Source organism: Phacochoerus africanus, chromosome 11, assembly GCF_016906955.1.
Source record: "Phacochoerus africanus isolate WHEZ1 chromosome 11, ROS_Pafr_v1, whole genome shotgun sequence".
Taxonomy (NCBI): Eukaryota; Metazoa; Chordata; class Mammalia; order Artiodactyla; family Suidae; genus Phacochoerus; species Phacochoerus africanus.
In genome coordinates this window covers 118,602,781-118,617,817 of record NC_062554.1, presented here as the reverse complement: position 1 = coordinate 118,617,817, position 15,037 = coordinate 118,602,781, and positions in this window count along the sequence as shown.

The following is a 15,037-nucleotide window of genomic DNA, read 5'->3' as shown; positions in this document are numbered from 1 at the left end:
ACAATTTATGGCAAAGAATGTTTTGCCTGTGTTGTCTTCTAGTTTTATGATGTCATATCTTACATTTAAGTCTTTAAGACATTTCGAATTTATTCTTGTGTATGGTGTGAGGGAGTGTTCTGACTTCCTTTATTTGCATGCTGCTGTCCAGCTTTACCAAACCTACTTGCTGAAAAGATTGTCTTTTCTCCATTGTATATACATGCCTCCTTTGTCAAAGATTAATTTCATGTAGGTTTTTGGGTTTATTTTTGTGCCTTCTATTCTGTTCCATTGATACATGTATCTGTTTTTGTGCCAGTGCCATTCTGTTTTAATGACTATATCTTTTTTAGTATTTTCTGAACTCTAGAAGGATTATACTTCTAGTTTTGTTCTTTTTCCCCAAAATTGCTTTGGCAATTCTAGGTCTTTTGTGGTTCCATCCATATACATTTCAGGATTATTTTTCTTTGTTCTATGAAAAATGTCATGGGTAATTTGAATAGATACCAAGTTAAACTGTAGATTGCTTTGAGTGGTATGGCTATTTTAACTATATTAATTCTTGCAATCCAAGAGAATGGGTCATCTTTTCCTTGAATCATCTTCAATTTCATTTATCAACATTTTATAGTGCTCAGCATATAAGTCTTTCAACTCCTTGGTTAGGTTTATTCCTAGGTAATTTTTGATGTAATTTTAAACGAGATTTTTTTTTCTGGTATTTCATTGTTGGTGTAAAGAATTGCAACTGATTTCTGTATGTTAATATTACTTCCTAGAACCATGCTGATTTAGTTGGACAATTCTAATAGATTTAGTGGAGAGTCTCTAGGGTTTTCTATATAGAAAATCATATAATCTGTATGTAATGATAATTTTATCTCTTCCCTTCCAAATTGGATACTTTTATTTATTTATTTATTTATTTATTTTTGGTTCATTTGCTGTGTCTAAGACTTCCAATACTATGCTGCCTAGAAGAGGTGAGAATGGCACCTTGTCTTTTTCCAGATTTTAGCCAGAAGGCTTTAAGCTTCTCACTGTTGATTATTTGTAGACTGTGAGTTCTTCATAAATGGCTTTTATTATGTTAGATATGTTCCCTCTGTACCCACTTTGGCTAGAGGTTTTATCGTGCATAGATGTTGAATTTCATTAACTGCTTTTTCTGTATCTATTTAGATGATCATGTGGGTTTTTTATCTTTTCTTTTCTTGATGTGGTGTATCATATTGATTGATTTTTTCATGTTGAACCATCCTTGTAACTCTGGAATGAATCCAACTCGATCATGGTGTATGATCATTTTTATTTGTTGTTGGCTTCAGTGTACTAATATTTTGTTAAGGATTTTTGTATCTTTATTACTAAAAATACTGGCCTGTCATTTATTTTTTGGTAATATCTTTGTCTGATCTTGGTATCAGGGTGATAGTGGCTATATAGAATGACTTTAAGAGTGTTCCATCCTCTTGAGTCTTTTGGAAGAATTTGAGATGGATCAAAGAAGTTTTTCTTTGTGCGTTTGGTAGAATTGTCCAGTGAAACCATCCAGTCAGGGAATCTCATTTTCAGGGAGGTCTTTTTTTTTATATTATTATTACAGATTCTGTTTCACTTCTAGTGACTGGTCTGCTCAGATTATGTTTCTTCCCAATTCAGTTTTGACAAACTGCATATTTCTAGAAAACTTTCCATTTCTTGTTGGTTCTTTACTTGATGTATAACTGTTCATAATATTTGCTTGTGGTAGTTTTTATTTCTGCAGTATTGATTGCTATTTATCCTCTATCATTTCTTATTTTAGTTGAGTCCTCTCTCTTTTCTTTTTGGTGAGCCTCTCCAAATGTATGTTGACTTCATTTATCCTTTAAAAAAATTGCTTGTTTTTTTCCTATTTTAATCCTGTTTTATTTATTTTCTCTCTAATCTTTATTATTTCCTTCCTTCTATTGGTTTTACATTTTGTTTGTTCTTTTTCTAATTATTTTAGGTGTCAGATTATGTTGTTTAATGTGGGATTTTTCTTAGCTTTGAGGAAGGCCTATATCACCACGAACTTCCCTCTTAAAATTGCTTTTGCTGCATCACATAGATTTTGTATGATTGTGTTTTAATTGTCACTTGTCTTGAAGTATTTTAAAATTTCCTCTTGATATTATCCTTGACCCATTGGGTTTTTTGGTAGCATGTATTTTAATCTCCACATAATTATTTTTCCTCATTTCTTTTTGTGGTTGATTTCTAGATTCATGCCATTGTGGTCAGAAAAGATGCTTTTTGAAATAAGTTCTATCTTAAATTTTTTGAGGCTTGTTTTATTGGACTTACTATGTGGTCCATTCTAGAGAATGTTCCATTTGCACCTGAAAACAACATGTATTCTATTTATTTTGGATATAGTGTTCTGTAGATATCAATTAAGTTTAAATGTTTGTTGTGTCATTTAGAACCTCTTTGCCCTATTGATTTTTCTGTCTGGGAGATCTGTCCATTGATGCCAATGGAGTATTTAAATCTCCTTCTATTATTGTATTCCTGTCATTTTCTCACTTTATGTGTTAGTATTTGTTTTATTTATTTAGGTGCTTCTGTATTGGGTGCCCATATATTAATGAATGTGACATCCTCTTCTTTTATTTAACCTTTTATCATTATATAGTGTCCTTATTTGTCTTCCTTAATGGTCTTTGTTTTAAAGTTTCTTTTGGAGTTCCCGTTGTGGCTCAGTGGTTAACGAATCTGACTAGGAACTATGAGGTTGTGCGTTCAATCCCTGGCCTTGCGCAGTGGGTTAAGGATCTGGCATTGCCATGAGCTGTGGTGTAGGTGCAGACACAGCTCGGATCCCATGTCACTGTGGCTGTGGTGTAGGCCAGCAGCTATAGCTCCAATTCAACCCCTAGCCTGGGATCCTCCATATGCCACGGGAGCGGCCCAAGAAATAGCAAAAAGACAAAAAAATAAAAAAATAAAAAAATAAAATCTCTTTTGTCTCATATTAATATTGCTACCCCTACTTTCTCATAACTTCCATTTGCATGAAATGTCTTTTTCCATCGCTCCCTTTCTGTGTATATGTGTCTTTCACACTAAAGTGGATCTCTGGTAGGCAGCATATTACATGTTCTTGCTTTTTAAAATAATCCAGTCTGCCACTTTATGTCTTTTTTCTGCTGTATAGCATGGGGGCCAAGTTACACTTACATGCATACATTTTTTTCCCACCCTTTGTTCTGTTGCAATATGAGTATCTAGACATAGTTCTCAATGCTACTCAGCAGGAACTCATTGTAAATCCACTCCAAGTTGTATCCAATAACCCCAAGCTCTCGATCCCTCCCATTCCCTCCCTCTCCCTCCGGGCAGCCACAAGTCTGTTCTCCAAGTCCATGATTTTCTTTTCTATGGAAGAGTTCATTTGTGCTGGATATTAGATTCCAGTTATAAGTGATATTACATGGTTTTTGTCTTTGTCTTTCTGACTCATTTCACTAAGTATGAGAATCTCTAGTTCCATCCATGTTGCTGCAAATGGCATTATGTCATTCTTTTTTTATGGCTGAGTAGTATTCCACTGTGTATATATACCACTTCTTCCGAATCCAGTCATCTATTGATGGGCATTTGGGTTGTTTCCATGTCCTGGCTATTGTAAATAGTACTGCAATGAACATGAGGGTGCATGTGTCTTTTTCAAGGAAACTCTTGTCTGGATATATGCCCAAGAGTGGGATTGCAGGGTCATATGGAAGTTCTATGTATAGATTTATAAGGTATCTCCAAACTGTTCTCCATAGTGGCTGTACCAGTTTACATTCCCACCAGCAGTGCAGGAGGGTTCCCTTTTCTCCACAACCCCTCTAGCATTTGTTATTTGTGGACTTATTAATGATAGCCATTCTGACTGGTGTGAAGGTGGTATCTCATGGTAGTTTTGATTTGCATTTCTCTTATAATCAGTGATGTTGAGCATTTTTTCATGTGCTTGTTGGCCATCTGTATATTTTCCTTGGAGAACAGTCTATTCAGGTCTTTTGCCTATTTTTCCATTGGGTGATTGGCTTTTTTACTGTTGAGTTTTGTAAGTTGCTTATATATTCTAGAGATTAAGCCCTTGTCAGTTGCATCATTTGAAACTATTTTCTCCCATTCTGTAAATTGTCTTTTTGTTTCCTTTTTGGTTTCCTTTGCTGTGCAAATGCTTGTAAGTTTGATTAGGTCCCATTGGCACTTTATGTCTTTTAATTAGAATATTTAGTCCTTTGACATTTGAAGTAATTGTTGTTTTCCAGTTGATTATGTATTTCTTCTTTTTATTCTTTTTGTTTTTCCTTTGGTGGTTTTTAAAGTTTTTCTTTTGTATTATGCTTGATTTCCTTATTTTTTTTGTGAATCTATTGTATGTTTTCGATTTGTGCTTACCCTGGTTTTCAAGTGTATTAATCCATAACTATGTCTACTTGCTTTAGATTGGTAATTATATAAGCTTAAATATATTCTGAAATATCTACATTTTCTTAGCACCTTTGCCTCTATTTAGTGATTTTGATGTCCTATTTTATATCTTCATGTTTATCCTTTTGCTGTACATTGAAATTTAATTATTTTTTACTCCATAAACATCAGACATTGTTCCTGTTTTTATTAGTAGCAGTAATTTAAAAATGAAGAACAGGAGTTCCCATCATGGCTCAGTGGTTAATAAACCCAACTAGCATCCATGAGAACTGGGGTTTGATCCATGGCCTCATGCAGTGGGTTAAGAATCCAGCCTTGCAGTGAGCTGTGGTGTAGGTCACAGATAGGCTCCAATCCTGCATTGCTGTGGCTGTGGTTTATGCCAGCAGCTATAGCTGATTTGACCCCTAGCCTGGGAACCTCCATATGCTGATGATGTAGCCCTAAAAAGACAAAAAGACAATTTTTTTTAAATCTGTGTACTGACTTAAGTGATCTTCAATCCTGTTATATACTTACCTTTTCTTTTGTGTTTTTCCCTTTCCTTTAGAATCTTCCTTTTCTATTGAGAGAAGACCTTTCAATAATTTTTGAGGATATATTTAGTATTACTTTATTCTTTCGTTTTTGCTTCTCTGAGAAATTCCTTTGTCTCTCCTTCTATTCTAAATGATAACCTTGCTCAGTTGAGAATTCTAGGTTGCAGATTTTTCCTTTTCAAGACTTTGGCTATATATTGCCACACCTTTCTAGCCTGCAAAGTTTTTGTCAAGAAATCAGCTGGCAGACTTATTAGTGTTCTTCAGCACCGAGTTGCTGCCCACCAGTAGGTACACATTTGGGGCTGAAAAGTGTGGTGATGGTGGCAAGGACTCTCTGTACTGGTCTCTCTATACTCTGTGAGGATGCAGATCAGGTCCTACACTCTGCTCTTCAGTTTTCTATCTGTCACAATGGACCTTCCAGCCAATGAAGGAGGTTCCCAGGGTGTGGGAACCTGCCCTCTCTCACAGCTCCTTCCCAGATACCAATTCCTCTTCTTTTCCTTTCAACCTACCTGGTTATATAGGGAATGTTTCTTGCAGCCTGGTTGTAGTAGATCTTCTTCAAGCTTCCTGTAGATTTTCTGTGAGAGCCATTTCACATGCAGATGTATTTTTTATCTGTTTGTGTGAGGTGTGTGCCACATCCCTCTGCTCTACCATCTTGATCCCTTTTCACACCACTTTCTTATTGCTTTTAATATCTGCTTTTCCTATAGTTACCCTCCACCCTCAATCCTAACATTATTTTTCATCAGCCTCACCAGAAGTTTTTATTTCTTTTTTAAAGAATTCTCATTTCCATCTATTCTTGTATTCTGTGTCATTAATATTTGTTTTCATCTTTCTTATCTCCTTCCTTCTTCTAAGTATGTATTCTGAAATGTTATTCCTGTCATTATTAGTATTAATTTTTACAAAATATTTATTTTGATTCAGTTATGTAGGTACTTATTTCTTTTCTCAACACTTTCTCTTTTCTCTTTATTTAAGTATAGTTGATGTATAATATTATGTAAGTTACAGGTGTACAGTATAGTGATTCACTATTTTTAAAGTTTATATTCCTTTTATGGGCTATTATAAAATATTGTCTATATTCTCCATTGTTTATTTTATAGTATATCTTTGTTGCTTATTTTATACATAAGAGGTACAAAATATTAAAACTTACCCATATGTTGCTTTTCCATCTTTCCCCACTGGTAACTACTAGCTTCTATCTGTGAATCTGCTCCTTTTTATTTTATTCACTAGTTTGTTGTGTTTTTTATATTCCACATATAAGTGGTGTCACAGAGTATTTGTCTTTCTCTGTCTTACTTCACTTGGTGTAAATATCCTCCAAGTCCATCCATATTGCTGCAAATGACAAAATTTCATTCCTTTTTATGATTTAGTGGTCTTTCATTGTATACATATACCACATCTTCTTTATCCATTCATTTGTTGATGAATTCTTAAGTTGCTTCTATTATCTTGGCAATTGTAAATGCTGCTGCTGTGAACATTGAGGTGCACATATTTTTTCAAACTTGTGGGTTTTTTTCCAGAAATATACTTAGGAGTGGAATTGCTGAGTCATATGATTATCTAAAAAGATGCAAAAAAAAACTTGAGAAAATTTAGCATTCATTAATGATAAAAGCTTTATCACTACTTTTTGTTTCTCAGACCTTCTCACTCATGTCATTTCCTTACTCTTAATGTGTATCTTTTGGAAGTCCTTTGGAAAACTTGTTAGTGGTAAACTTCCTTATTTTTTGTTTATCCAAGAATGTCTTTACTTTTTTTTATTAGAACTTCGAATCTTTCATATTTTCTAGCTCCTATTATAGTTCTGCTTTCAGTCTAACTTCCATTCTTTTGTAGGTGATCTGTCATTTCTCCCCTGGTTCTTTTAGGACCTACTTTTGTATTTGTTTACGTTACTACTGTATATCTACATGAAAATTTCTTGGCAAAAATCTTGCTTCTGCATGTTTTCCTTCATTTATCTCTGGATTCTTGATGTTCATAAATTCTAGAAAACTTTCAGTCACTATAGTTTCCAATATTGCCTCTCTTATTCTATTACTATGATTTTGATTAGAGGTTAGTCCTTTTTATTCTATCCTCCTAGCTCTTTATTTTTTCCTTCACATTATTTCTTTGTTCTTGTCTTTGTGCTGCTTTCTGAGTAAATCTCTTTTAATCTGTAATCATTCTATCCAGTGTGTTTTCAGTTTCAATTATTACATGATTATATTTTTCACTTCTAAAAATTGTTGTATTTTGCACATTTTTCTGATAATTTCTGATTGTAATTTTTGTTCCATGTTTATTTTTACTCTTTCAAAAAATCTCTTCTGTGCTTATTTTCTATTTTCTATTCACAATTTGATAATTATAGTACCTGAAGTTCTTGAAGTTCTAAATCCTTTATGTCCCCCCACCCTGTAGCTTATTTTATATTCCCTAGTAGTTTCTTTCCATGTCTGTTTGGTGACTTTATAAAAATTATGAACCCATACTTGATTTAGTTTACTCTGCTTTAATTCAGAGATCCTAACTCTGATTTGTTTCCTTCTAAGCAGGACTTCTAGTCACTTCTCCAGAAGCTAATGACCTACTAATGACTGGGACTTCCTTAGCCCCTTTAGAGGGTCCTGTCTTAATGCTGGCATCTCAAGTTGAGTTCCCTGGTTTGTAGCACACCAGAGTGTCGTCTCACAGTTCTAATGCTATTATTTCCATTTGTCTCCATTGTACATTTAAATTTCCCATTCGCTTCCATTCACCATTTAAGTTTCATTGCTCCCTCCCTATCCTTCTGCCTTACTTCTATGAGAGTCCAGCAATGCTTTTAAAATAATGTTTGTTGGAGTTCCCGTCGTGGCGCAGTGGTTGACGAATCCGACTAGGAACCATGAGGTTGCGGGTTCAATCCCTGCCTTTGCTCAGTGGGTCAAGTTTCTGGCGTTGCCGTGAGCTGTGGTGTAGGTTGCAGACGCGGCTCCGATCCTGCGTTGCTGTGGCTCTGGCGTAGGCTGGCAGCCACAGCTCCGATTCGACCCCTAGCCTGGGAACCTCCATATGCCGCAGGAGCGGCCCAAGAAATGGCAAAAAGACAAAAAAAAATGTTTGTTACAATTTATATAGAGTATAGTTCTCACAATGGAAAGGCCTTAAGAGTGTCTACTCCTCATACTGTTAGTAAAAATAAGTACATTTTATCTACTTCATTCATAGCAGAATCCTTAGACCCTTATTCTAGACTCATTTATCTTTATGTTTTATTTTATGATTTCCTAAATAGCAGATAATTTAATAAATTAATAAGAAGGAGAGAAGAAGGATTTCTAGAAGCAGGCTACCAGAGAGAAGAGATACAGCAGGTAAACCTAGACAGTAACAAACAAAAACAGAAAAACAGGAAAAAACCAAAAAATCATAATAAGAACTCAAAATGATAGGAGTCTGAGGCTATCTGTTAAAAGGTAAGTAAGCCATAGGCATAAATGCAGAGATAGGATGGCTTGGACCCCATACTCTATCATAAGATGCCCCTTCAACCAGCACCTACCCTGAATTTTCCTGAAATAAATAGAAAAGGAAAAAATCATACATGTTGGAAATATGATAGAATATCAAATTAGTGATATCAGTGCTGACATATAGGTCATGATTCTTTCTTTCTGGAATTAATAAAATCATAATATTTTATAAAAATGAAAAGTAAAAATCACAGAAAATTCTGAATTCCTCTTTTTGGGGAAAAAACAGTTCATACCCCTCTGGCTTCTTTCTGTTGACCTCACTGGGACCTTGAAATCTTCATGTGACTACAGATCTGTGTGATCATTTTATATCTATTTCATGACTTTGAAGAAAGGTTAAATCATGCTCTATGTATTTTGTAAAGGAAGAGGAAAACATTTCCATAGATATACCTAAAATAGGAAACTCATTAATATTTTCCTGGAAAATTTAGAAAAATAATTTTTTGGGTGAATTCTAAATAATGATTTTATGTGCACATTTGCAGGCCACCTTTCTATCATTACTCTTGGCATGATTACAAACCACCTAAAAACGTTGTGGCTGTAGACATCAAGTAATCTTGTTTGCAGCTTGAACATTTCTGCTGGTTTCAGCTGACCTCACTCCTGCACCTAGGTTCAGCTGCCAGTTACTGCCTCACTTGCATTGTTACTTGTGGTCATCTGGCTGTTGGCTGAGGTGGGACATTTGTGTCTCATCATCCAGCAGGTTTGCTGACCTGGTTCATGAAGCGATGGCTTCAGGGATCCCAAGAGCTCTTGAAGCTGAGCCTCAGAACCCACACAGCATCACTTTTGGTTAGAGCAGGTCACAAGGCCAGAAGATTCAAGCTTTAGGGAAATAGCCCTCTCTTTGGCAAGGCCCTGCAAACTTTCACAGCTGCATCTGCAACCTAGCCATGACTCTTTGTTATATCAGATCAGACAAGCCTCCTCTGTAACTGCAGGCTCTGCAGGCTCTCATGAATTCTTCATCAGGACCCTGTCCCACTGCCACCACACTCCCTCCCTTCTAAGCACTTGGTCTTGGTGGAGCCTTCTGATTGCCTAGTGGTAGATCCAGGTGAGTCAGGGCAGGAATTCAGATCACTGGATGGTGAAACCTGGCAGGTTGACTGGCTGGCTTTTCAGAACTTCCTCTTCATCTGGAAATGCTCTTTGGGGAACTGCTTACTCCCTCTGTAGGTTGTGAATGCTTGTTGTTCCAGGGACGTGCCAAGGGGGTGTGCTCTGTGTGGAAGTTCATCTCTCTGAACAGGTGCAGCCCGCCGTATGGCAGGGTGAGGGGTAGGGGGGGGAGTGAGAACATAACCTCAACATCTCCCAGCCTGCTTGCATTCTGCCTCCTTGGATTGCTCTCCCTCTTTCTCCCCTCTGGGTAGCACCACATGGTGGGAAATTGCAACTTGTCACTTCTTTGGGTGTTGATAGCAAAATCTTGGTTCCTTGAATAGAACAGTTCAATGTTAATTTTCAGTCAAAGAGGAACTGTGTGTGTGTGTGCGCGCGCATGTGTGCACATGCACAAATGTTTATTGGGGATGGAGGTTGCTATTACTGAGACTGGATTCAAGCTAAATCATGCTGTATCCCTGATAGAAGCCATATTCACCCCAGATCTGTCCATGTCCTCTTCCTAGAGTATAAGCTCTTTCAGAATGTCATCCTCTTTTGCCCATCCACTAGCCTCAGATTTCTTTCCTCTCTCCAGCTGAAATCCAGAGAGAGCCTCCTTGAATTTCCTCAGGCAGATCCACCCCCGCAATGTAACTCTCACTTTCTCTAGTTGTAGTTAGCAAACTCTGCCCTCTATTTTTTTATTTCTCCCTTCTTCCCACCACCTCGAATTTTACTTTCCTTTCTGTTTCTCATTCAGTGTATATTGTGATTCTTTTCTTTCTTCTATGAGATACTTCTAAATAAACAACAAAGGGGAGTTGGAAGAAATAGCAAAATACTAAGCAATATTTCTGACAGATATTTTTTCCTTATCAGAGCATTCAGACTCTAGCTATGGGCAATTCTGTTGTAGGTAAGGTACAAAAACAAGTTACACAGATATGATTCCCCAGTACTAGAAATTTAATTCTGCTAAGGTATGTGCTCCTTGTATCTCTCCTAAATTCCAAGGAGCTCATGGGCATTCATTTTATATTAGATTGAATCATACAAAACTGCTGATGCTCCACCATTGTTGACCTACAAAAATGACAGTTTCACATGGTTCAAACTATTTTACATTAACCTACTAACAAATATTTTTAATCAGTTATGTGGTGAGACACTCGTCTGCTGAGTCTATATTAAACCCCTTTGTCGTCTTGTCTCTGCCATTGTAATAGCTTCCTATATGATGTCTTTTGTTCTATCTAATCCATCCCTTTAGTCAAGTCATCGCCCTTATTAAAGGCACCAGTGATGTCTCTGGGGAAAAAAGTAAATTATTTAGTCTGGCTTACAAGTCACTTCCTGTATGGAGGCCTCAGTGTACTTCTCCAGCTTCCTATACTATCATTCTGTCCCATGTACCTTCAGCTTTAGCCAGGGTTCCCCAAGAACTGAAGAGATGGAACACACCAAGGTCATCCTGTATCATGAGTTTGCTTGTGGTTCCTTCGGCCAAGAATGTTTTTCTCCACTGTCTTTTGGAGAAACTCCTACATACCTTGGGAGGCATCACTTCTCTAACATCACCTATTTTTCTTTATCCTGCTTTAACCCACTCCTGGATTAATTGCTCCTTTCCCTGGATTCCCATTGCGAAGTATGCGTAACTGGTACACCCTGTCCATTAGATTACACATATTTGTGGCGAGGACCTTTCAGTAGTTTTGAACCCTGTAAAGACTTAGCTTGTGCTTTAATCCTTATTGCCTGGCCCCTGGAGGATGCCCCTTAAATGTTGGCAAAATGGATTCCTGGTCCACAAAATTCATCAACATTTTCTTTTCTTATTCAGGATGGAAGAAAGAAATTCAGAGGCAAGCAAGTTGCTAATATTAAAGTTCATGAGCTCGCAAACATTCCATTTAAATTTGGATAGAGAGAAAATATTCAGGGCAGTCTTTGTTTTCACTGAACCCTTTACCTGTCCCAGCTGTGATTAGTTACTTTAGAAAAGATTGATATATCTTTAATCCAACTACCTCACATATTTCTCACTTATTTGAAGCAGCAGAGGACATCTTTCAGATTTAATGTTGAAACATGCAATAACTTCTATTTAAACATCACTTTATAACCAACGGATTTTTGTTTTCTCCATTAATCAAATTTAATCCTCACAGTTCCTCCAGGGAATGCAGCTGGCCAAGAATATCCTATGTGTGTGTGTTTTTTAAGGTGCCGAAACTCCTGCTTAGTTCTGAGAGATTTTAAAATTCAAATTGAATTTAGCTTAGAGCTGGCCCCAAATGCTAAACCCTGCGTCTTAGGGTTTGTTTGCTTTTTTTGACTCCTCAGTCTTAGCAAGTGCCTTGAGAAAACCAAGTCTGTTTCAAAGTTGGAAGAGTTCAGCTGTAGGAGGAGGCTGATCATGAGACTGAGGCTGAGCTTCCTGTGGCCCTGCTGAGAGCAGTTAGGGGCCCTGAGACCCAGGAGTCAGAAGAGCAGGGGTCTGAACCAGTGGAAGGCCACAGAGTTCCTGATTTTCAGCTTTTTCTGAGAAGGCTGGAGGTTAGGCTGGGGGTGTGGGCGCACAGTGGGAGAACCTCGCAGTTGCCACAGGCAGAGTTGCAAACAACAGCAGCCAGAGAAGCAGGGCTGACCACAGAGGGCCCTTGCCAGCAGCTCTGCTCTAACAGCTAACAATGCCCTCTTCTCCCCACTCAGCAGTATCTCTGAGGCAGAAAGGAGCAGAACAAAAGTCCCGAAAGGGATCCATGTGATTGCTCATTTTGTGCAGTGTTTTTCCATCCTGCCCAGTAGATTTTTTTTTCCCACCACACTGGTGGCATCTGGAAGATCCCCCAGCCAGGGATTGAATCTGAGCCGCAGCTGGGACCTAAACCATAGCTGCAGCAACACCAGATCCTTAACCAACTGTGCCACAGCAGGAACTCCCCAGATTTTTTTGGGGGGGGGGGGCGGTTATTGAGGTATAGTTGATTTACAAGGTTGTGATAATTTCTTCTGTATAACCAAAAGTGATTCAATTATACATGTACACACATCCATTCTCTTCCAGTTTCTTTTTCCATGTAGATTATCACAGTACACTGGGTAGAGTTCCCTGTGATAGACAGCAGAACCCTGTTGGCCAATCATTCCATATGCCTCAGTGCGCATATGCCAATCCCAAACCCCCAGTCCATCCCTGCCCACTCCAACCTGTCCCCTTTGGTAACCATAAGTTTTTCAAAGTCTGTGAGCATGTAGACTTTTATTAAAGGAGTATGGTTCCAGGACCATGTCTCTGGAACTCTGCCCCACCTAAGCAGTATTCATCCTCATTTCTCACCTACTTCAAGTCACTTGGATGGTCTTTTGGGGAAGGTAGGCATGAGAAGAGAGCAGGTGTTGGAAGTTACAGTAGAGTGTCTAGAGCTTGGGAATTTAGACTAATTGGTATGTTGGGCTTACTTGAGGGACATCATATACGATTACTCACAGCTTCCAGGGTCCTATGTATTTTTTAAAAATTCACTTCAGTACAAATCAAGTAAAAGTTACAAAATCTAAGTCAACAAATCCATAGGTGCCAAAATATAAATTAATCTATTTTTATAATAAGTTAATTTCATCATATTTCCACCGATGGGGAAATTCAATATTGGGCAATTCAGGATGAACCCATTTCACTTCTCCCATTCCTCCCTCTCTCCTGGAGGGGGCTCCTAATTTCCCAGTGGTTCACATAACATTAAGACCTTGTGGTTAGGGTGGTTTCTTGTCTTTGGTCTATGCTACATGTCCTCTTGGCATTCACATTTGCCCCTGGCAAGTTCAGTGAGAAGTTTGCATCACATGATCTGGAATGAAAGTTCCATTCAGATCATCCTGCCTCTCTTCTTGAAACTGGGAGGCTGCTTCAGATCCACCAGTCCTCCAATTCTTTCCTGAGGACTCTTGGGCATGTGAAAAAATTCCAAATGCCTCACCACATGCACTTTAAGATGGGGAACCTCAGGGGCTACTATAGGACTTCCTTTCTACACATGTCACGGCTCCTTCTCTCCTGATGCCACTGCCTCATACAGACAGTCTCTGGTACCTTGGCATTTTCCTGGGCCCTCTCTGGCCTTTAAAGCACAGGCCCTCCCTGAGCTCAGATGCCCAAACTTTCCTGAAATCTCTAAACTCCCCTTTCCTAAAAGTGGCATAGGGTATATGACAGGGCTTTTCCTAGAGAATCTTGGCATTTAAGCTTGTTTCTTCTCCTTTTTATTAGCTTCCTTCATCTGCCCTGACGGCCTCTTCACCTACCTGGGTAGGGTGGTCCAATCCTTTCCCTGTTCTCCTCAGACCTGTATTTGTATGGAACAGACTTGAGTCTCAGAGTCTTCCAAAATGTTGGCTTTTGATACTCAAAAACCAAGATATTTGGAACATAAAAGCCTTTTTTACTGAAACACTTGTCTCTGGTCATCATTTCAAAACACTCTTTTGAGACTCAAAAGCTGAACTGTCCTTTAGTATTTCTGTTGTTAACAATCTTTCCTTTAGGGAAATGGATATTTCTATTAGATGGAGGTGGGATGGGCAATAAGATTTTTGGAAGTGGAAGGGATCACAGTGAGTATCTCAAATGGTATTAAGTCCTTTGCATGTATTTATGATAGATGCCAGGAAAATCGGTCTTCTAGATTCTACTCCTGAGGTGGTCCAGAAAGCTTTATATATGGTTGTAGCAATTGTGGGGGAAAACTCACAGAGACTGAGATCCCTCACAGGAAGAGTGAGTCCCTGTTTCAAGCTATGGGATGTGGGCACGGCCTGCTTAGATGTTTCACATTGCACTGGACCCTTCATTAACCTGCTCTCAAAGAAGGTACTAAAAGAAGCCAGCACACACCTTCTAGGAGAACCATTGTCATCCCACCCATCACTGGAGCTCCATCAGATCATGATCTGGAACCTGTCTTTGGGATAGGTATTTAGGCCAATATTCTGTTTTCACTTTATATTAATAAATACAGAGTTCTAAAAGAACTTTACATTAAAATAGATGAAAGGAGATTGATTCATTAGGGGAAATTGACAAAAGCCATTTCACATAAGTATTTATTTTGTCTCCTGTGCCAGGAAGTAAATGAGAAGGAAGGCGGTGGTTGGAATAAAAGACCCCTAGACAGCATGCAGAATGAATAGAGAATAGACCCAAGGATAGAATGCCAATAATATTTAAAATAACTGGTGCAGGATGTGGTGTTGTCATTGCAGTGGCTTGAGTCACTGCCATGGAGAGGGTTAGATCCCTGGCCTGGGACTCTTGTTTGCCACAGGCACAGCCAAAAAAATAAAACAATAAAATAAGTGAATATCCAGAAATGTCCATCGGGGGAACCC